Here is a 24,962-nt window from a genome sequence, read left to right on the forward strand (position 1 = left end):
CTGCACGCCCCGGGGAGCCCTGGAGGGGTCGGTAGTGGCGGGGCGGACGGCGGAGGTTGAGGGGGCTCTCTCACATCCGTCCGCCCCCCCCGCCCTGCTGCAGAAGGCTCCCAGGTGGGAGCACCCAGGCAGCCCAAGCCCTTGACAATGTCCGTCCCCTTTCATGCACCCCTCCCTTCGGCACCGTCCCTACTCCAGTCCGGGGACACAGACACCGGAGTAAACCGCCCCCGCGGCGGAGGGAGGCAGGGCAAGGCCCTGAGGGGACCCCGGCGCCGAGCGAGAGGCGGGGAGGGAGCCTGTCTTGCTGAGATTGCTGGTGATGATCATGCTCCTTCCAATTTATTACCTTGGTCGAAAGTCGATGGACTGAAGCAAAGGTCAGCTAATTGTACAGGGGGTCGGGGGAGAAGTTAGCGCTTAGACACTGAGAAGGGGAAATAATACTCACCGTAGCGGTCAGGAAAGGGACGGGAAAAGAATTCTTTTTTAGGTGCAAATGTATTTTGCTTAGGAATTACAGTGCTCCGGTACTTAGTTTTTGAAGTGACAGAAGACTGCTTCAGCGCCCTTTAAACAGCCCTGTTACAGTTTTTCCCTTTTTACACGCGTGCTTATATGAACCTACTTATAGATATATACAAATTATATATGCATATGTTCAGCGTTACTAAAACCTGTAAAAGAAAGCGAAACACCAGACTGCGTTTTAAGGATTTAAAACCAAAGCCTCCCTTTGTCTCTGACGGTGGAAAAAAAAAAGATACAGAAAAACCCTTGTTGGCTTCTGATTAGGTTATACAGCTTCATTCTTCTTCATTTTGTCATCTTGCTTTGCTTCATTTGCACCATCATGTGATGCCATTTACAAGCTTTGCAAAGTAAAAAACAGATCTTGCACTTAACCTTTGCTTCTCTGTGCAAGATGACCCAGTTGCGGGCACGACTTAGTTCGGATTTATTGGATTCTTTTCCATGATTAACAGCACCAGTGTTAGTGGTATGATAGTACTGTCTATCTGAAAATTCCCACCTTGTGCTAGGTATTCGTTAGTATTCTTTAGTATTCAACTGCTAGAAAAGCCAAAGAAATGTCTTTTCTTTAAAAAATTTGTTATATATGTATATTTTTTAAAGATACATGGCCTAATTAAAAAAACAAACAAGCAAACAAACCCCCCAAAAAACCCCCAAAAACAAAACCCCCCCAAAACCCAAAACAAACCAATCATAAACCCACCAAAAAGACCCCCAAAACTAAGCAAAAAACCCCTAAACCAACAAAAACCAAACCAACCAATAAAAAAAAAAATACACTGCAAAATTCAGGCCACCACTCTCCTGCTCTCCTCTGTAGTGTGCTGAGGCAGTGAAAGATTTAGATTGCTGCATGTTTTGTTCCATATGTGCTTAAAGGGGAAAATTAAAGATGTATGTTTGTTCACATATATGGGCATGCTTATGCTTTTCTTTAGCTCCTTCAATTTCTCCCCATATGGGAATATCCTTTAGGGGCTTGCTATTAATTTGAAGGAAGGCTGAAAGAACAAGAGGAAAAGATGGGTGGTTGTAGAGTTATTTTAAAATCACATCTTTTGCAAATTAAAAAAAAAAAACAACATTAACCTTGGACTCAATCAAAGGGTGATGGTGTAAAAAGGCATCTTTCTCAGGAGAAATGAGTCTTGTTAAAGGAAATGAAAGATGAAGTGGTGGAGCTGCCACTTAAGGGCTTCATAGGGAAGCCCAGGAGCCTCTCCAGAAGTTAAGTAGCTGATTTTACAAAATGAAGGATGTTACATGTCATAAGAAGACACTGCAGAGTGTTTACTTGGTAAGTCTAAACATCATTGCTTTTCTGTATTTATCAGAAGTTCTGTTACCTGGCAGGGTTTAAAAATACCCAATTCCTTTCATTATTAATTGTTTAGAGAGGTGTTCCCATTTGCTTCTATAAGCCTGACAGGAGCATTTTTCTTTATGTCTGAGCTGTGTTGGACACTGCTCCTGTCACTGCATGAGTCAAATGGTCTGGGAGTGCTTATTCCTTACCTCGGCATCTGAGTGCCCTTCTCCAGTGTCCCATCACCTGCTGACTTAGTCAGCTGAGAGTCAGAATTTGATTCTTAGGCTTGTATCCTTCAGCCTTAGCTCCTTTAAGTATGGTAGTTATTCTGTTCTAGTCTAATATGATTGTACATAAATGTTGCAGCCTTTATCTGTAACCTTATATCTGTGTTTTTGTTACTTTTTCAGCTTTGTGTGGCATTGTACCTGATAAAAGTTGAAAAGAGCTTTTAGTGTTGGTCACTTAGCTGATCTCTGATGAAAGCATTGCTTGCTAATATTATGAATCAGAAGTGTTGAAGGATAAATTATCACACTGCCTAGGCGTTCAATAAATGTCACTACGGTCCTCAGACACCCACACCTTTCTCCTTAACCCCTGGCACTGGCTGGCCCTGCCACTTCCCCATCCTCTCTGCAAATGCTTTGATTTTTTGACTCTTTCAGTTTTCCTTGAGCCAACCCAATTCCAACTAATAGTATAAGCAAAGCCAAAAGCCCAGCATGGTTGGATTTTTTCCACTTCTTTTGAAAAACCAAACCACAACCTTGCTGCTAACACTCTTGTCAGGTTATTTTGCTGGGATTTTACTTAGTAGTATGACCTCAAGGGTTTTTAGTGAATAGTATTGCACATTACAGAGGTGTAACAGAATTCCAGCCAAGCAATTAGCTCACCCTATTAAACAAAAAGTAGTTCAGGACATATTTTTTTCATATACTAAGAGTAAAAATTAATTTTTTTTTAACCTTGACAAAATGATTTATTGACTTCACTTTCTGACTCTCATTAAGCTTGAGAAAGTGAAAGATGGTTCAAAGAGGCAAAAGTTTAACCACAGGAAGGAGTAAGAAAATAATTCTCTGGATCTTGACATCAGCATTGTAAAGATGTGTAGAGAAATAAGAGATAGAGTAATATTCACAAATTTAAGCCCTGGGCTGTTTTGCACTTGCCAGTGGTCTCTGCAGCATGTGGGGTATTTGGTGATTTATGGTCTTATCTCCTTGTTCCATTTCAGAACACAGCTGTTGCTTTTTTTATAGCTGTATCTACCATGAGGGTTTTTTTTGTTTGTTTGTTTGTTTTTTTTCAGAATAGGTAGAGTAGTTCATCCTGCCATGCCTCGAGATTACAAAAATGTGGACTTGTCTGTGGCAAAACCCACATAGAAGGAAAGCAATTGTAGCTTTCTCAGTAACTTTCAATGAAGGCAGTTTCTTGAAGAATCCAGGAACATAGTGGATCATGTGTGAAGTGAAAATTGCACACTGAATAAGAAAAAAGTTAATAGTGGGACTATGTAGGTGGCTGTCACCATCCTCATACCTCTTCTTTTCTGCAAACACCTCTTCAGTCTCTATTGAGCTGGGTGGTTTTTTGCCTCCCAGTTCCTCATTAAGTTACCAAATGACAAATACAGTAAATCTGTTTCTTTAGCTGTTTCGCCTTTCTCCTCACAGGACCCTATTTGAGTTGATGTCTGATAAATATAAGTTGATTTGGGGTTTTTTAAATCTGCCAGATCAAGAGCCAGGAGGTGACTAATGAAATTTGCATACTGGTATGTGCATGTGCTTGGAAAGAAAAGGCAAAAATGGGGAGGGAATTGGATTGATGTGCTCACAGGTGGAAATAGATGAGCAGTATGTGCATTTAAGGACCTGGGTTAGCATAGGGCAAGAAGGGATGTGACTTGATGAGATTTATGACCAAGGAATAGGCTAGTGGTTCAGGAGAAGCAGAGGCAGTATGAAGTAGAGGGATTAGTGTAGTGGGGGCAGTTATTAAGAGAGTTGTTGTTAGAGATGAGGAAAAGCTAAGGACCATTGTAATGGAAAAGTAAAGGGATTTAAGCTGTTGAACAGAGGATCAAAAAGTGCTTCAACAGCCAAGTTCCTGAGCAGGAAGAAGAGTTGGTGGAAAGGCTTTGAGGAAGAGAAGTTGCTAGTGAGGTTTTGAAGGTGAGAGGCTGAGCACAGCATGTTCCCTCCTGTCCAGAATGTGTCATGGCAGCAGGAACATAGGTACTGATCTCCCACTTCTGAGCTAGCACAGTTTCTTCCAGTCTCTGCTTTCCAGTTGTTGATGAAGTGCACTGGATTCATCCACCCTGTGTCCATTTAGAGGCACTTCTGGAGCCATTATTGAAGTGCCAGGTTGTGGGCTGGATTAGATGGTCTTTGTTCAAAGAAGCAGCCTGTTGAACTTCACAGGAGTTTTGGTAGCTGTAGCAAGACCACAATTGCAACCCTGTGACCAAAACAAATGTTGAAAGATGTGCATGTGATGTTTAGTAGCATTTTATCTGTGTAAGAGAACCACAAGAAAAGACTTATTACTGTAGGTAAAAATTATTTTAAGGTCTTTTATTTCTTATGTAGTGGAATTTCTATTCCTGCATATAATGAAACATATTTTTAGGGGTTACAGTAAATGATAGGGGGTGGGGGTTTTTTGTTAGAATATGCTTATTATGTTGCAGAAAAGGGCTGTATTTTGATTAAAGCATCAAATGTAAATGTTTCCAGATGTTCAAGCATTTTTGCACAATGTGGTATTAGAAGTAGAATTGAAAAAGGCTCATCTTCATGTTTTAATTGCCTTTTTTTTTAGAAAGAGATCTTTTTAAATGTTGTTTTGTTTTTTTCAAACCTGTTTGCATATCACAATCTTCTTGTTTTATATCTCCATTCAAGATTTTTCAAATCCTTACTAGTTCTGCTCTGGGTACTTCTTACACATAACTGAGATGTTTTCATGTTTTAAGACTGTAAAGCACAGCAACTTTCTCCACATCTTTAAATTATATAAATTTTATATCCTCTTTCAAAATTTCCAATATGCTCCATCAATTATTATCCCCATCAGCTGCCAAAGAATTAACATCAGTTGGAATAAAAGGAATAACAAAGCAATTTCAGTCAGCATAGTGGTTAATTGGCTGTGCAGTTAGATATTCATATTAGGAAATGTGGTTTCTGTATTATTATTTCTGTCAGTATGGCTTGTCAAAGAGGCATACAGTCTTCACCAGCGTGGTGGGCAGTCTGGAACACTATAATCAAAAGTGGAATGTTGCTCAGGGATTTCTGATAAGTATCTTTATAGAAGCCCTACTACCTTAGTACATGCCCAACTATTGATTGACTGAGGTGCCTTTACAAGAGCTAAATAAATAACAACACTCTGTTGTCACTTATCAGCAATTCCACTTTTTCCTCAGCCTGCAGTAACCATGTTTTTCTAGATTTAAAGCATGTTTTATTGTCTTTTAATGAAATACTGTTTGAAATAAACTATCAGAAGAAATTAATTTAGCATTCAATACAGCGTGCTTCTTGCTGTTTCTAATTTTCAAAGATTATTTTTTTCTGATAGCAAGAAGTTGACTTGGCTTTAAGGGAAATTTCTTTCTGTCTTTTCATTTTAGTCCAGGGGAGAACTCTAGACAAAGCTCTGATGTACAACTGTTATACCCACTGTGAGTAAGCACAACCAATTCTACACTCCTAATGCTTTCTCAGCCTTCTCACACAGGTGCCCATCATCATGGTTAGCCATAGGATGATATGCTTGATTGTTAGATTTTCCAGGGATCATGGAAGGAGTAGAGTAGGTCACTGAAGCTAATCTTTTGTCTTCTCCTTGGTCAAAGCTTGCAATAGCTCTTAACATTACTGAGTAATCCAGATGACATTACTGACCTCTTTCTTGTCTTTTCCCAGTGTCAGTTAATCTATGTCTCTGCTATTAAGGTTGATGTCCTCAGGTCTGCTACAGTATCTATAGCAAAATTTTCTAAGCTAACAACTTCTAGTTTGTAAATACAGTGTAGGCAGAGCTGATGGATCTTGCTGTGATAATAAGTTGACTTGTGAATGTAGCTGTGATTATAGGTAGAATGGAACAGGCTGATTTGATGAAAGTGAGTTATAAGTAATGACACTTCTACAAGTTAAGAGTAGCAAACATAGGGAGGCCATGTACATGTCGACACAACTTTTGCTTTCAAATAGCAACATTGGTGTCTGGAATAAATTTTCTCCCCTCATTCTCATAAGTTTGCATACATTTGTGTTCACACATGTGTTCACTACATGTGTATGCATATCACAGCTGCACCAGAAATAGAGAGAAAAAGGTTCATAGTGTTATGTTGGGAGAGTGTTTCTCTAATAGTTAATGTTAAAAAATACTCAGTGATGATATTCATTAACCACAGACATAATTGGTCCAAACAATACAATTATTCTCTTCCCCCTTAGTTGACAGAAAAAATCAGTCAATGAAATAAAGTGGAAAACGTGGAGGGGAGAAATAGTGCTGCTGGATGCTGGATAAGGTGGTGGGTAGGATGCCACACAGACACAGTCACCATCTCTGTCATGAATACCTGTAGAAAACTGCAGCAATTGCTTCTAAATTTCTGTAAGGGCTTGCTGCTCAAGTATGGAGACATGGGGGGCGCAACAATAAAAGATTTGCTCAGACAGTTCTGTTGTTCTGGGGTCTTAGCAATACCTACTCAGAAATGACAGATGTGTTAACTGTTTCACAGAATCACAGAATGTTTTAGAATGTTTCTTTAACTCTCTTTTGCTGCAGCTGTATCTTCAAAGAAATGCCAGTATGTTACTAAAGTAAATTGACTGCTCTCCAAGTATATTTTTTATCCCTGCATATCTGCAACAGAGTTAGAGCTTCTCTAATTTACTTCATTAATTCAGCTCATCTGCAGTTGTAAAACAAAGAACAGAGAATGGCTAGACTTGAACAAACTTCAAAAAGCTCTGAGAAATTTCCTCCACCTTAAAAAGGAGTCAGACATTGTCTTAATCCATGTTTGCTTTGCTGAATGGCTGGAGGTGTTCGACTTCCTCTAGAGCCTGGGGAAGTAGGTGGAGAGGAGATTGGGAGAAATGACTGTGGGCTTGTCTTCTCCTCATTGACCAGTGGAGGTAAGGAGATGGGAAGGAATTGAAGACACTGCTTCTGATCATTGTCCTAGGCCTAATTTGCACTTCCTGAGGTCAAGCACAAAATTTCTGCTGCATCACATGCCCTGTTCTGTCTCTGTTAGATCAGATGTCCCTCATTCACGCAGCACGTCTGGTGTGGATTCCCTCCACCAAAACAATGCTTTTTAAGATGTGAATGAAGGATTGCAAATAATGCATACACATGTGTTTTTTAAATGGCTTTGGTGCAGTTATTGAATGTGTTGTCTTTATTTCACATGGCAAGAATTATGAGGCAACTTTAAGCAAGAATAATGAATTGCCATATTTATGGAAAACACATGAGCATGAATTGAATCATGCTGTTATTTTGGGTTTGGATATTCGGTGCCCACAGAGAGGGTTTTAGGAGTTGTGACAAAACAACAGATGTGAGATTAGCCCCTTCGGCTGTGTCTAAATAAATGCATCTTAAAATCCTCATGTCTCAGTTGGTCAGTACATGCTGTGGCTCCCATCCAAGCCCCATCCTTCCACCCATGCTCCTCTCAGGCTGGTTTGTGTTTGCAGTTTGTCTTGCTGTGCATTCAGAGCAGCTCTCAAATACCTCTATTGATTATTCTAAAAAAATAAGAAATGTGAATGTTCATCTTCCTAAATAATTTACCATATCAAGTGAAATTAAACACAACACTTCATGGGCCAGAGAAGGGAGGGGAGAACTCTACCATTATTTTATTGCTTGGAAGTTTTTCCAAGTAATTTTTTATTGCTTGGAAATTCCACTTAAGTAGCAGGAGTATAACTGCTCACTTTATGCCCTATGAGTTCTAAGACTTTCAAGTACTGTGGTTAAGAAACATGCAACATGCTGCAATTAGAAATTGTTGGTTAGAATGTGTTATGTATAAGGGTATGTAGTCCAAACGCTCATTTCAACTGTGTGGACTTGTAATGAAAAAAGTTATTCACTAAGACTGAAGCCAGAATGTTTTTTGTTATGGTAATTTTTAACTTCTCCCATTACCTCATAAAGTTTGCTTTTCATCACTCAGCACAATTTGACAGCGTTAGCTGTTGTCTGGCATGAATATATTGAAATCTACTGTATAGCATTAAGAGGGAGTGAATAAAGAATGGTAATAACATTCTTTTGCAGCAACAACAGCAAGAATAGACATCTTAAAGTGATATGATACTGTTCAAGACATTGCAAAACTGTAGTTAAGCATGCAGATAAGAGGAGTTAGTCTTTTGAGAAGAATAGTGCTCTGTAAATGTCTAACTCAGACACTTGCATTTCAGTTTATAGCTGGCAATGATATAATGAGTTGTATCATTATCTAAATGAAAATGCAATTTGTGTGTAAGTGTAGAGGAGCTTAGATTCGAAGAGCTTGAGGTTAGCAGAAGTAAATAACTACATGACGAAAAATGATACATCTGCTAGATACCTATAGAAACATTTACTTGAGATATGACAGTTATTAACTGGTACAAATTTCAAGTGGCTTAACTGAGGACTTCTCAGATCCTATCTATTTGTTGCACTTGTAGTATAAAATTTGGCTGTTAGAGGGCTTATGCCTTAGACTTTGGGAAGGTGGGTTTATGTGCAGTTCGGGTCTTTCATGGCTTTTGGGACAAATGTCATGGTTTCAATACAAGGTCACTGCTGGAGATGTGAGAAAAGCTCCTCAGCAGATTATAGCAATTGTAGTGTGAGTAAATAAATATGTCAGTATCTTGCAAATATTTTCTGTTTGTTTCAGGTTGTTAACTTGAATCTCTGATGGCTATTTGATAATCACTATCCTTTTTTTTTTCTTTCATTTTTGTTCAAATGTAATTATATTAATTGGAAGAAAAAAAAAGTAATCTAGGAGTAAATTTGCATATGCATATGATGTGTGGTGGTAGTTTGGAAAAAAGGAATATTGAGGGGATAAAAGGATTTATTGCTAAGTGGTTCTTTGAGTAAATCAGTTCAACATTGCTAGCCCCCCTTCTCACCACCACCCCCCCTGTTCCTAACTATAACGTTGAAAAGTGGCACACATATGTTAACACTTGTCCTGCATCAGTACTGGTATCTCTGCAGCTCCACAGCAAATCTTGGCAAGAGGCTTCTCTGTAATGGTCGTTCCCTTTTCATGGAGAGGAGCTGAGGCATGGTAAATCAGCTGCTCGTTTGTGTTCCCCCCCTTGAAAGATTCAAAGAAATCACGCAGTGGTCAGATTGGCCAACCGAAAATTCCCTCTGTGTCTCTTGTGCACTTGCCCGTGATGTAAGAGACGTATCTGGGGCATGGCCAGGGTGTGTAACACTCTGTTGTCACTTGGCATAGCTTCCAGCAGATCCCATGCTGGTTTAGCGTATGCCAGCCCTCAGTCATCCCTCCGCAAGCAATTCATTGGGTTCTGCTTTGCCCACAGTTGTGTGTCAAGCAAAAAACCAAGCTCAGCTGAGGTTAAAGGCTATTCTGCTCAGCCTTGTGCCTGTTAATGAATAGCCATTCAGTTTATTTCGGGAGTTACAGCTTTACCTATCTAAATGTGACAAGCATCTAAAGTCACACAGCAGCCTGAAATGGGAAAAGGAATTAAACAAAGCCTAGCTGAGTTCCCTGTTGCTGGTTCATTCTCTTGCATTGCGCTAATACTAAGACACAGGACCATTAAAACAATGTAACAGTAACAGAACAAATCCCATTCTTCCTTCCTTCGGTATGTATGTCATACTGTAGGATTAATAGAAATGATTGGTGAAAAAAAGAAAAAGGGTGAGGCAAATGGAGGAGGGGAAGAAGAAAGGGAAAATGGGTCGAGCAGGCAGAGCATACCTTTGTTTAAGAAAAAAAAAAAGCTGAAATATTTTCTCGCTGTGAAAATTAGTGGTTGTTTTTTTGGTTTGGTTTGGTTTTTTAGCATCGAATATTTGCTGTTATTTGGTTTCATTTTTATAGAGCTAATGTAATTATTTTGAATGTAGAAAAGGCATAAAATACTGATCTTTGTGTATGCCAGTACACCGAACTTAGAGCTCTCAGATGAGAGCCTTCACAGATGAGACTTGCCTGTCTTTTGATATAAGTCAAATCTTTTCAAACTCTCTGTCATTTTTGGGGCCATATGGGGGACAGTTCCCTAAATATTGTTCTTCACTTGTCTTGTAATTGCAGTTGTTTGTGGTATCTGATGTCTATTAAGTGAGAAGGGCAGTCATAATGCATTGAGTCTAGATTTGAACCGGTGGCTTCACATCATGTCATTTTATTTTAGAGATACTGTTTGTTATTTAAATGTTCCCTCTCCAAGTAATTGTTCTGGATGTTTAAATGTTGACATCACTAGGAGAAGCATTTTGTCTCTATCCCATAACTGAATGTGAATAGGGAGAGGATTTCCTTTAGTGAAGACACATCTAGCTTTGTTTGTAAGGATTAGTAGCTTTCATATGTTACTTTAAGACGATTAGGGTAATTAGCAGTTCATCAGAATGATTTCACAAGACATTATTTGTGAGAATGACTGGGACAAGGCTCTTTAGTTTGCAGTGAGTCTGTGCGATTTACCGTGTGCAATGCCAATAGACCTGAAGATTTAACATACAGACAGAAGGTCAGCATTAACTTTCCTTCATAATTTCATGGATTTTTTTTTCCTGAGTAATACATCATGTCCTGTGTCTTTTATTTATTAATAGATGTTATAATTTTTAATATATTTGTTTGTATAGTGGTGGCATCTAGAAATTTTAGTCAGGTTTGTGAGCCTATTGTGCTAAGCAGATGCATTGAATAGAAAAAGAAAAGAAAGCTGAGGAAATAATCATTCTCTACTGCTGACAGTACTCTCCAGGGTAGGTTTCAAAATAGCTCAAGAGCTGTGTAAAATTAATAAGCTGTTCCTCGTGTACTGAAATCCTGTTTCATATTGCATTGACATGAGGGATCTCTGTAGAGAGGAGGGGCTGCAAATAAGGTTTGCCAGAGGATGGGCTTGAAGATTGTTTTTCAAAATTCAGATTTTCTGTGAATAGTCCAAGGGATGAGTGTTCTCTAACAGTATGCATAAAATAGGGTCTGGATGGAATTTGTTCACTACAAATTCTCCAGGTCACTCAAGTATAATTTTAGTCCCTCAGAGCAAGGCATAAAATTTGAATCACCATTCTTTTGCTTAGCATCTTCATAATTTTCTTTACTGATAGCAGAAAGAGATGAGTAGTCAGGGGGCTTACTCTTAGCTAACAGAAGCTTGGTGTGAATAGGGTATTTTAGTAGTTTTTGAGGTCCTAGGTCAATTTGTATTCTCTGATAGGGAAATATGTTCCCTTGGACTGGAGATCTGCGGTGTGGCATGAAGGTTTTGACTTTTGTATGGCATTTTTAAAACGTTATTTTTTTCATACAGTATATGCTTGGTGCATATATGCTGTAGGAAAACTAAAAATAAAGATGTAGCGCTGCATTGTAATTAGAAGGGAAAAAATCATTACCTGTCATGGAGAAAGCTGAAATAATAAATACCACTGGCACATTTTACTGCTGTCATAAATATTTATTCAGTACATGTCCGTAGGCTCAATTTATTACATCATATTCACTTAAATGCATTTATGAAACGATCCTTCTGTAGACACACATTTTATCAAATTTTAGATTCCTTGATTAATGGCACAGACCTTTTTGCTATGTGGCACAGATTGTCATACCTCTAATCCAATTCTGAAATAAATATATTCTTAGATCTTGTTATAATAAGGCTATTTTTCTTGCAACAGTTACACCTCTTTTGCTTATTTTCCTATAGAATGGATTAGGATTTAGTAGTCATGTATTTTCTAATAAACACAGCTGGGGGACAGCTTCTTCCATTATATTAGATATATGTTTGTTACATCTTCATCGGAACCCATTAAATATTCTTGGACAGTCACTTAGGAAGTTATAAAATGTTTCTTGTCTTTGGTTTCAGTGGAGACATCAATCCAAATGTTCTGGGCTATACTGCATAATTTTCAAGCATCTAGATATGGACAGTGAAGATACAGTACTTAAAATTTACAGGTGTACATCTACTGTTTATAGATCAGCATTTTTAAGAAGTCTGGAAGTATTGCCATGTTAAGCCATTCTATCTTAGTTCTAGATCAGTGTGGTGTTGTGTCCCTGTGTTCTTTTGTAGTCAGTCAGGCAAGGACCCTGTAGAACACTTACCTTGCAGCCTTGTTGTTTTAATTATCTGATCAAGTGTATTAAATTCTAGTAAGGGTAAAACCAATTACCATTTCTCAGTAAGTTCATGGCTTATTAGTAGTTTTCTAGGAAATGGATACCAAGTTTGTAACAGATTTGCAAGGAGAGGATACTCTTTTCTTTTTCATTTGCATTTTCAGACTTGAGTCTGCAGGTAGTGTTTTCACGAGCACTCTGCATTGCTGACTCAAAATTCTAATTTGAATATACACAGACTGTTGCAGATTACTTCTACAGTCCTGTGGATAGCTCATTAATGAAATTAAAGTGATTTATCTGCTATGTAGTATTTATCACAAGAGTAAAGCAATGCAGGTAAATACGATGTATAAATGAAGAGACTGTTTATCCAATGTGGGTCACCAGCTTCTAAAAATGTTAGTCCTAAGCATTAGGTGAAAGGAAAATAATGAAAAAACAGTAAGTAAAGAAAAAACAGTAAGCAGTTTTGTTTTTTTTTTAATAAAATTGAGACTTGCAGCTACAGGCAAACTTACCTACACTTCATGTCCTCAATCATATACTGTAACATTAAACACCATACAGAAGAAAAGCCTCTTGCCTCCTCCATGGCAGATAGCATGCATCTAAAACTCTTTCTGACGTGATTACCCAGATATTCAGAAAATAAGAAAATTATATATGGGTTAGCTTCACCATGTTATAAGGGTTCTACATTCTGTGTATAAAGCAGTGGCTGAGTGAGCAAGGTTCCATTAACTCATGCTGCAGTCAGCCATGGCTTTCAGGGCACCACACTTTCTTCACCAGACCCAGCAATGAGATGTGTCCATACCAGGAGATACAGGGGGATGTATGTCAAGTGAGGTCTTGTATTAGGTGCCAGGAACATCTAGTTCAGACCCTCTTCTGATAGAGGTGGTCGGAAAGTATATTTTAAAGTGTTTAATGGAAGTACCTTCCAGGAAGATTGGCAGTTCAGCTTGTTCTCTAAATTGCTTATTACAACATTTGTTCTGCCAGATCTGTTGAAGATGCAGGACCCTTCAAATGGCAGAGAGAGTTACCTAATCAAAAGAGTGACTGCATCATTGGATAAAATATGTTCTTCATTGTCACAAGCTCCAAAACTGGGAGAGCATTACTGATATATCAGGGAGTAAATGCCTTGCTTTCAGCTTGACCAGCACCCCAAATTGGGAATGGTGGTGGGAAGCTAATGCCACACAAGACATGGAAAGTCTTGTTTAATTCAAGAAAGCAGATAAGGAGCCTTCACTGAAACTAAACTGCTGCTTGTTCGATGTTTTTGGGGGTCACATGTAGCAATACAGTCTCTAGGAAATAAAAATTGTACATGGTAAACACTGTTGCTAGGATTGTCAAATGAATTATCTAGATATGAAGTTACAGGTACACATTCTGAAGTCTTATCCAGGTATTTTAGCATTAGATGTCATTTTATACTCTGGGCATTTCTTAAATGTTCCATTTAATTGAGAACTCTATATAAATGCTAATTTAATTAAGATGTCTTTGCATCTTAAACATAAATTAAAACAACAGGCTAAACATCTTGCTGAAAGTTTGCATGGACTTCTGTTTATGCATAATTTTTCTTATCTTCTGCAGCATTGTCTTTTTTTATTTTTATTTTATTTAAATGAATAATGCACAAGACTATTTCCTGTCTTTTTTTTTCTTGTAAGACTTCCTATAGCAGAATGCTTTTGGCATGCCACTTTTGCTTTCATAATTAAAATTTCCCCCACAAGTGTTTAGTAAGAGTAACAAAACACTGTGTTTCAACTTGGTAGGTATGATGATGATACCATTTGTCATTTAGCTGTCCCATATACTAGTTCATGCATGTGAAACAAAATTATTGTACTTACAATTTTTGGTCATTTATCTAGTCCTGATCAGGGAAAATTACTTTAAATTGAAGATATAAATTGATTTTTTTCCTTTGATCAAAAATTGTTTATTGAGAGAAGAAAGTAATGCTTCACATCTTCTGTAAATAGTTTTATTTTTTTTTTAAAGAAAAACACCTACATGAGACCAGATCAGTCTTTTTTAGGTGTGGTAAATGTGTTGATTGGAGACCCTTAAAGGAAAGCAGGGTCTGCAGGTGAGGCTGGAATTCTTTATCCATAGAATTATCTGAACATACCAGATACACCAGTTTCCTGAGAAATATCAGCCCTTTGCTAAGAGATTTGCCTGGTTGTGTGAAAAATGATCAGCTGTCTTCAACTGTCATTTTTGGCTCCCTGGACTGGGTTCAAAAATATAACTCTTTGAAGTAAGAGTCTTCAGTCATGATACATGCATGTCTGTACGTATCCTTTTAATAAGACATTGCAAAAATTAGGACAGTGCTGTTACTATGCCATCTACATCTTGAATTTAGGAAAAAAAAAAAAAAGTATGACTGATGTGGCTATTCCAGTGAAATGTTTAACAAGGCAGGTTTTGATCTCAGGCATCCTGAACAATCAGACTGTGTTTCTCTGTGTTTCAAATCTGTTGTCTTAGCTCAAAGGCTAGGTTTGTGTATAAAGACATGATTTTAGCTGTTTATAAGTCCCACAGAATGCGTGTGTTCACACAGAGTATTTGTCTGGCAGGACTGGTGTTAAGCACAGGAGTAGAAACAGAGATCTCCAGGTGCTCTGGCACCCTCCATATGGCACCTCTGGGAAGTAAGTTAGCTTGTGGTGTTCAGGCTTCCCATCAGTAAATTAAGAATTCCTCCCTGCCTCCTGTAGGGTCAGGAACAATCTTGAATAAAATATATTTTGAATTAATGGATAAGGAATAATATTCTGTAATTGCTATTTAAAAAGGGATTTACATTTATTTCTCTTGGGCCAGGTATTTGCAACACTTTCATCCTCTGCTGTAATATATGGCTAATCCAAAGGGTCAGTGAGAGCATCAGGCTACTTTTTTCTTTAGAGATTTTTATGTCTTGTTCAACTGTATGGCAAGAAACTCTCATTTCCAGTTGTAAAAAGGTTTTTTTTTTGTCCAACAATAGAAGGCTGCAGAATGTAACAAATTGTGAATCTGGTTAGTAGTGTTTGATCTCCCATCTTCTAGGAGTCAATGGGAATGATGCAGTAACTGCTCTGTTCATAAAATTCCTGTTGATACAAAGGCATGTTTGAGGCATCAGGCAGAATTTAGATCCAGACATCCTATGGTGGAATTGTCTGGAGGTCGTGGGTAATTAACACAATTCTCTGCATAAATGAGTCATAGCCCTAAAATTCATTTAGCAGAAGAAACATGAATGTGTCACCTGTATATGTTGTTCAAGGCTCGTTTCTGTGCTAGGGTCAGAAAGAGTGAATTTTCCACAGCAGATAGAGTAGGAAGTACTGTTTTCAGATTCCATAATCAAGACAAATACAACTGCCTGTTGCCATGCACCATATATTTTCCACATTATAGTAATGGATGCACTGCTGCCACCTGCTATGTCAGGACTTCCAGCTAATTGGAATAAGTTATGTGTGTTCCAGTTACTCTTACAGTCTATAAAAGGCTGTTTTGTCCTAAACAAGATAATAATATTTGATGGATTCCCTTATGGTAGCAGATATTGCTGTATACCACTGAGAACCATTGTTTTTCACAAACACAGGTGTTTTGTGCACATATTAAGGCTCTATAGAAATTATTCTTTCTACTGAGTTTATGCTAAGGCTACCATTTCATGTAGGTGATATGACCCAGATCCAAGTGTAGTAAATCCTGAAAGGGACTTGTATAGGTATAGCTGAAAATACCATCCTGGCTGAAAAACTGGTATTTGCCCTGCTGCTTTAGCCTGGGATCTGTGACAGTTTCACCAAAAGCAGTTATGCCCTCCTGTCACTGTGAAAAGGGTTCAGGCCATATCTATTAAAGGTGAGGTAACTGCAGGGGTGAAGAATTTCCCCTCAGAATGTGAGAAAGGCTCTGGGCGGTGTGGGCCACTTGACCTGTTGGTAGTATGGCAGATCCACTGCTTACTCAGCTTCACCCAGATGGGTGGAAATTATCACCAGGATCTTAGAAAGTATGTGACCTTGTTCCTGTGTTTTCTCTGAATTTCTCAAATTTTATTTTTTTATGTTTTTTTCTCTCAGTGGTTGTAGTTTTGTTTTGAGGTATAGCCGTGATGTCAGAAAGCAGAAACATGGTACTTCTTAGTTGAAGTTATTTTTTGTAATATAAATCTAACCTCAGTTGGTACCTGATGGTTGCAATCTAGGTCTATGCTCATTTAACAAGAGCAGGAGCTGTATGGCTACCAAAACATAGTGTGCAAACCTTTAAAGTAAACTTTCCCACAGTAATTCATTTTTTACTTTTAAAAAAGTACCAGACTCCTGGATGCTAATAATTCTCTAGGGCTGCAGATCTGGCATGACAAAGTAACAAAGGGGATCAAGTGTGTGTGATCCATTGTTGTTCCTGTGTTCAGTCTGGAGAGATTGTATTTCAGTATTTCAGCTCAGACAGGAAGCCTGAGCCCTTCAGAGAGTAGAGGTTCTTGCTTTTCCTCTTAGGTGCCCCATTTGGTGCCAGATATCAGCCATTGAATGCCCCTGCTGAAGCTGCAGGTTTCAATCTTCAAACCCTTGTCTTCTTTACTTCAAACTGAATTTGAAGAGTCTCTTTTCTTGCTCCCTATTCCTCCCCAACTCTTCCAACCTACTTCTAGGTTAGGCGGTAGGTAATAGCAATAATATCCTCAAGCTTACAGCCAATTAATAGTAAAAAAACAGGCTCCTTTTTTTTTTTTTTTTTGTGAAAGAAAAAAAGAACAGTATATGATGGTATGCTATACCAAGAAAATATGAGCATATTTTATAATAAAAATACCATAATAAAAATGTTCTGTGCCTTTTAGTGCTTGTCATGACAGCACTAAGAAAAAAGTGACATTACATTGGATATAAAATGGTTGAGGTTTTTTGTGGTTTGAGTCTCTTTTGTACCCCTCCATGTCCCATCTCAACCTCATGACAATGCCATATAGGGTTGGTCATGGTTGAATGGTGAGGAAAACCTTCAGAAAGCAATCTTCAGTCTTAGAGGCTACCTGTGTCATGAAGAAAAAACTTCTGTGGTGACTGCTAGTGAAAGTATTTGCTACTTTTTTTTAGCATCTTCATCAATTAATCGGAGAACAGTTTATTTAAAATTCATGGTCTTGCAGAACATGCAGGTTCATATCTCTGTGTTGAGACTGTTTTACTCGTTTAATAACACCTTTTCATTTATAATATATTACATGTACAGAATATCTGAAATGAACAAGGCTATGTGTCACATAATATTACATTTTTACAAAACAGGAAGATAAACCTATGTGCTCTTTTTTTCTGAACGTCTGAGAGCTAGCTCTCTTAAATCTGTAAATTAGGTCAACGCATGGAAGGACATCTGCAAGTTTGTGAAATAGTCTTGTTGGTTCAGAATACATTAACTAAATAATTATAAGTTATAGATGTTAATTTTTTCTTTTCCCATACAAAAATACCGTCGGGTGACTTATTATAGAAATACAACTACAACTCTGTTTTGATTTGTGTTTTCACTACATACATCTTATTTGCAAACCTGATCAGACAATTTGGTTAAGGAACTAGAGAACTAAGTGCATGACCCATCTTAGCAAAGCTGGTTCAACTAATTAATTACTAGCCAAGCTGGTCTTAGGTGTTTTTTGGTTTTTTGTTTTTTTTTTTTTTTTTTGTACAGTAGGCTTTATCACATACAGATGTCAGTAGAAACGAGAATAAGCCTGTGACTGACAGTGGCTTGACTACGTAATTTTCCTTTAAATGTGTGCTAGTCAAAGACCATTATTTTTAAGAAAGATGAAGGATCTGAGAAATGCCCAGTGTGATCATCTCTTAAACCTGTAATTAGAAGCTAGTAATAGTTTTTCCTCTAAAAGAGGGTTACCAAAATGGAGAAATTTTGTTAGATTAATTAATCTCATCTCTTTCTGTGACCATAGTATATAAACTTGAAGAACAAAGTTGCAAAGCCTCTTTTTATGCTGAAACCCTGTATAGAATACTTGCAGAGGAGTTTGGGTTTAGAAGGGCCTACACGCAGCCTTCTCATAAAGATTTTGTGAAACTGTTTTCACTGCAAAAGAGTTGGGGAAAAAAGATTAGAAAAGGAACATAAAAATACTTAGTTTATCTTTTATCTTCCTCCAAACTTTCACCTGCCAATCTGGAAAAAAATAAAATTTTAAGTCATTCAATGTTCCTCACCTTGAACTGGAGAAACTTTGAGTCAAAAATCAGTTGTCATCATTAGGTGGATGAATAAATGTCTCATAATCTCTATTACTTTTCAGTTCTATGCTAGTTTACCCTATTTTGTTCCTTTGCTGCTTTCTTCATCTCTTTGCAGCCCAAATTGCCAGGGATTGTATTTTTTAGCAACAGTTTGCTCATGGTGGCTCTAGAAAAATCTGTGCCTCAAGGAACAATTCCTGTCTGAGGAAGGGTGGTCTATTCTGCAAGACCTGGAGGGTGTATTACTATCAAAAGGTTCATTCACCTAATTCATATTCTGTGATTCATAATTCTAATGAGATCTTGGTTATTCATGGAATAGTTATTAATAGATCATTCTCTAGTTATTAACATACAGAAACACTGGGCTATTATACTAACTTTTGAAGAATACTTGCAGAAATAATATCCTCTTAAAACATCTATTCACATGCAATAGTTTCCCTCTTGTTTACCTTATCAGTGCATGGTGTAAAGATGAGCAATATTAAATCACATGAAAATCCAGCTGTGGTAGTGTATAGTGAAGGGGCACTCAGTAACCCTGCAACATTTTGTGCTCATTTTTTTCACCAGTAATTTTATACAAAGAAAGGGACATTGAACATGTTGAGAGAACATCAAAGTTGAAAGAATATTGAGAGAACATCGAAGTTGTGGTGATTCATATATTACAGCTCTGCCATAACGGGGAAAGAACCATGTATAGGATGAAGTAATGTGATATGAAATAAAGTGATGCAGGACAAGAACTGACAGTTGCATTACATTATTCAAGGGAACAGAATCTGAAACTGCTGCAGGGGAATGAATACATGATACATAATATCGACCAATATATCATGTAGATAATTTAATACAATGAAAAACTGATGTACAATGTGCTATTGAAATGGGATGTATAATGTACTCTGTAGAGAGATTTTTTTTTTTCAGTTCTCCTGTCTTAGGCATGGACATAATGGAATATGTTGTCATGCTGAAGAGTAGTTGGCCTTTGTTTAGAAAAGGAGAAGATTCTATAAATGAGCTCTTTCATAAAGAGGACTACGTGATTGAGAAGATTGGTTTCCCAAGGTAGTAGTGTCAGGGTCAAATCAATCTTGGACATAATCAAGGAATATACTTTTTTTTTTTTTTTCTCTGAACAGTGTAATAATCTTTTGACAAATACAGTCCTCAAAAAAATCAGAATTGTCACATTTAAGAAAGATTTAAGCTGGCTACAAGGAGAGCTCATGCTATGTGGAATGAATGTTCAGTCAACAGAAAAACTTTAATTTTTGAGTGTTTACTCTATACACTTTTTTTTCCCCATAGAGATTGGCTGCATATACTCTGCATCATTCTGCCTGCATCCAGGAGCCAATTAGTTTTTTGAAATGCCAAGCAGTATTTTTTCATGCCACCTCACTGATTTTTAATGACTGGAAATAAGCTTAATTAAGTTGAATTGTAAGCAACTCCGCCAAATTGTCTCAATTTTCTTGCAAAGAAAGATATGTTCTTAAAGCAAATATAATGCCTTAGTTGTTGAAATGGGAAAAACTCTCCCCAGGGATTATTAAATACCTTCACAGGTGTGAAAAAGATCTCATGTTGTTAAATACATCCATAAAGAATTTTCACATGTTTATAAAGCTTAATTCTAAACTGGGGAGATGTCTTGTTTCTTAGTGTAGGTGAGTAAATGCTTCAGGAGATGCATCTCCCTTGAGATGCTCAATTTAGAAACTAGCCTATTTAATGCATTCTGCAAGAATAAAGGCTCAGCTTATAAGAAGAACATAAAAGTGTATTTATATCCTGCATATTGGCTAAGGATCATACCAACAGTAAGTATAGTTTTTCAGGTATTTTATTTCACTCATTAGTTGTGTGGATGCATTCAGCTATAGAACAGGTTAATCTGCTTCATGCATTTGAGGTGTCTTTTGGCAACATGAAGCTGTTTCACCAGCTGGATGTAACACCTGTTGAGAGTTCTTTAAAGTAAGTGTGTTTATAATAATGCAAGCTGAGAGACCTGGCCTTTCTGATCCAACAATGCATGCTTTCTTGGTGGAGATGAGTAAAATGGGGTAAGAACTTGACAAATAGCATTTTTGTACACTACTGTGCATAGTTCAAAAAAACCCCTACTATTTAAGCTGTGTGCACAAGATACTTTGCAGTTTCTAGCCAGTGTTGAATTAAACAAGAAGAAACTTGTTCTGCGTAAATAAATTTATGTTCTGGGGTGCTTGCCTAATCCAAAGCCCATTAAAGTCTAAGTAATAATATGGTTTGGATCAAGGTCCTAAAGGAGAATTCTGTGCAGTTATTGTGTGGTTATTGCTGTTTTAATCTTCCAACTTTTGTATTTCCCTTTCCAATGCACTCTTTTTTTTTTTTTTTTCTTCATATGTATTGCTTTCTTGTTTGCTACTGAGCATTCCTTGCTGTTTTTTTTTTCTCCCCTCTTTTTGTGCTTCATTTTTTCTGTTTTACTCCCACTCTGGTTTCCATCGCTTATCTTGACAAGTCCCCCTTTATCTTTCTTCTCTTTGGTGAAGGTATAACATCTCCTTCTTAGTTGCATGTCTTCAGCTCTGTAGCAGGCAGATAATTAGGGAGCATCTCTTTCCATCAGAGATGGTCCATAGCCTACCTTAGAAGCAAAGAAATAAATGTTCATGCTCATTTACTCTGTTTCGAAAGAGTACTTCGTATGCCCTATTTCATCTGCTGCTTTCTTGGTTCATTGCATTGATCTGCTCTGTCATAGGGTAAAATTTTCAAAAGCACTGAAGTAATCTGAAGAATCAGAGGATGTATCTACCTGGGAAACCCAGGTGAACTGTGCCCACTTTTTGAAGTGGTCTTAAGCTTTGGTCTGAACCTCTGCCAGGGGAGGTTTAGGTTAGATATTAGGAAGAAATTCTTTACAGAGAGGGTGATCAGGCATTGGAATGGGCTGCCCAGGGAGGTGGTGGATTCTCCGTCCCTGGAGGTTTTAAGATGAGACTGATGTGGCACTCAGTGCTCAGTAACCACGATGGTAGTGATCAAGGACTCAATGATCTCAGAGGTCCTTTCCAACCTGGCTGATTCTATCATTCCTTGATTCTATGAACAAATCAAAAGCCATATGGCTTAGCAGCATGTGACTCAGAAGACTCACTCTGTGCTGGTCATGGTTTCTGTATGCCACAAGATGTGTGAATTTTTAAAAAAAGACTTTGTAGGGACACATTTATAGGACTGTACCTTAATGGAGACCTTTCATTTGTAATTTTAATCAGCTGAAGAAGAGAAATTATTTCTAGAGGCACAGGGACATGCTGGACATGCCTGGAAAGCTGGAGCTCCTACTCCTACACACTGAATGGTCTGTGACCACTGGTATTCATTCCAAATGCAAGGACTAAGGATCTCAGTTAACAGAAATCTTCTGGCCCTATTATTACACTGCAGGGTAAGATAATGTCACGGTTTAACACTGGCCCGGCAATTAAACCGAGTAACAGACGCTCTCTATTAATCTCTCTCTCCTCCCTTATAAGAAAGGAGAGAGAATAAGGGAGAGAGACTTATGGGTTGGAAACTAAACTACACAACTTTAATGAAACAGTAATGATAAATAGGAAAAATTACTAAATATATACAAATATACAAGAAAATGGATACCACATTCCTCCCCCCTTTCCCCCAATAGCTCTCACGTCACCACCGAGGCTGCAGGGCAGCCCTGGGAAAGTCCAGGCTGGACTCCTGGAGTCGGCAGCAGTTGGGAACTGGAGGCAGGAACACACAGATAAAGGCTGGCACGGATCAGGACCACAGGCAGGCAAACGGACGGGATCCTTCCAGGATGCCGGGTGAAGAAAGGGAAGCAGGAAAGGCAGGAAGGGCAGGCAGCCGGAAGCTGGAAGCAGGAAATCTGGCTTGGCCCTCGTGATCCCTCAAATTTATACTGAGGATGACGTATATGGGATGGAATACCCTGTTTGGTCAATTCTGCCATCTATCTTGTCCGTTCCTCCCCAAAGGAGGGATGCAGGTGGGACCTCTTTATGTTTTCTTCAGAGCTGAGCAGTGTCCTTGGCTCTGCATACCAGTCTCTAGCAGTAACTATAAACATCAAGTGTTATCAGTCCTAGAAACACACACTGTCTGAGAAACTTGCTCTTAATTTCAGCAAGTGCAACTACTTATAAGGGACTTAGCTAAAAGCAAAAGTACAAGACAGAAAATCACCTTTATCCTGGCTCAAACCAGGACAGATAAGCTGTTATTGAGGAGTCTTGTTCACTCCAGCACTTTCTGCATGTTCTCTAGAAATATGGCTTGAGCAGGGTACATCATAAATCTGAAAAGTTCAGCAAAGTCTTCACTGTAGCTTATCAGTTTTTCAGATCAATAAATTTGAATAGCTAATCATACTTGTGGCAAAGGAAGATGTTGCTGAGTCCTTCATAAGAGAATCAAATTTAATGGATCATAAGGAGAAACTGCTGTAGCAGTAAGCCTTTTAAGATTAAAGTATTTTAAAGTATTTCACTCTTCATGCAGTATTGTTCATTATTGTATTCTCTTCAGCTCTATTACTGCCCCCCACCTTAAAGAATAGAAGGACACAAGTGGAAGTCTGACATAAAGAGGGAGTATGTTCTTTAAATTTTTGTATTAATCTTGTTTTACTCAGTAGCACTAAATCTTCCCGTTTTTGTAGTTTCGATGTGTTTGGTAGGCCCTTAAATCATGACTAAAACTTCATGTGGGATGTCAAGTTGCTGTATATCATTAAATCTGTTGCACAGTTTGCTAATGAAAAATATGATACAATAATGTTGCATGAAGTAATTTCTTGAGAAAAATCTAGTACTCAAATGCCTTTGAATTCTGAACAGATGCTCTGAAAAAATGTGTAGACCATCTCCACACAAATAAATTTTCCTGAATGTACAGTAATTTAGGGTTTTCTAATGCCATTTCTATTATTTCTGTAATTTCTGGGGGGGGGTTTGGTGGTTTTATTTATTATTTTTCTCATGCTGTTTAATAAGGTTAATATTTAGAATATGCAACTTTGCAGAGGATTTGTATAAATTTCATTGAACCAATATCTGAGTATTTTGACTAATACAGACTTCATGCAAAATGGGAATGAATGACAAGTATTCATACACTTCTATGTAGTAATGACTTAGTAGTAGTGGTATAGCTCTTAACACTTAATCTGAGGGATGTTTCCTGGTCAACAGACAATATATTATTTCTGTTATGTCAGTTAGCAGTTGGCATGTATAAACTCTATAATGATTTAAATACTTTTAACAGTAAGTTTAAGGGGCTTTGCTCTCTGAGCCTGTCAATCTACTTAAATGTAGGCCTCTCATGTTGAAAGATGGGTCCTGCCCTCAAAGGTGTGTAAAGTACTTTTGTGTGTAAAGAAGTCATAGGTGTTAAAACATCTGAAATTCTTTATTCTAACAATCTACTTGTTCTAGCAATTGTTCTACATAGAAAATAATAGCATAGTTACAAGTACACTTGTTTATATATTCTTCTTTGAGAATTTAAGTGAAAATTAATGCAGTGTAATGTAGAAATGATCCCATTTTGAAATTAACTGTGTGTGTTTTCCAGAGATTTTTAAACAATACACATGTAATCTTACAATTTACATGTAGTTTGTAAATTGGGTGCATCAAAATCACTTCATAAGTGTGGTACATAGGGTATGGCACTTCTAGGAGAAGGGTAACAGGGATTGCTGTCTTCTGCTTTGATTTTCAGAATTCCTGTACAGATGTAGTGAAATGAGGCAACCAGGTGGCACTAATTGCCAGGTAGTGGGCATGAGCTTGTGTTAAGCCCACCTGTGCCTGATTAGGGTGGGCCCCTACTGCACATGAGCAAGATTAGGGGGCCAATAAAGCTCACACCTGAGGAAGCCAGAGGGAGGTCACTTTTGGAGCAGTAGCATCGATTCAGGCTGCTCAGCCCTGAGAGCATCAGACTCAGAGCACTATTTGTGAGTTTTCCTGGAACACCTGGTTGGACCTTGGAGTGCTGTGTCCTAAAAGAGGTTTGTCTTGCTACATACAGATAACCTTCACAGCATTGGTTCTTGCCAATAAGTACAAACCCAAATATATGCAAGCCTCCTGTAAGATTTATAAATTATTTGACTTGTGTGTAGAGGGACATTCTTCCTGCTTTTAGGTTGTGATAACATAAAATACTGTGTGGGTTAGGGACAGTTCAGGAATTTTACAGCTCAAGGTAATCTTATTTGTACAAAATGGATATTCATGGGAAAAGAAGTAAGAAAGAGAAAAGAAATAGTCTACAGTTTGCAACCAAGTATTAGCCAGACGTATCTGCAAAAACAAATGAAAAATATGTG

The 24,962-nt window shown here is 37.9% G+C and overlaps 1 protein-coding gene across 24 annotated transcripts in view; it reads left to right on the top strand.

The window, feature by feature from the left end:
- The window catches only part of NRXN1 (neurexin 1), a 705,459-nt gene that overhangs the window by 417,776 nt on the left and 262,721 nt on the right, over positions 1-24,962 (top strand). The gene's annotated exons all lie outside the window — the stretch shown is intronic.

The sequence above is a fragment of the Heliangelus exortis genome, chromosome 3, assembly GCF_036169615.1.
Source record: "Heliangelus exortis chromosome 3, bHelExo1.hap1, whole genome shotgun sequence".
NCBI lineage: Eukaryota > Metazoa > Chordata > Aves > Apodiformes > Trochilidae > Heliangelus > Heliangelus exortis.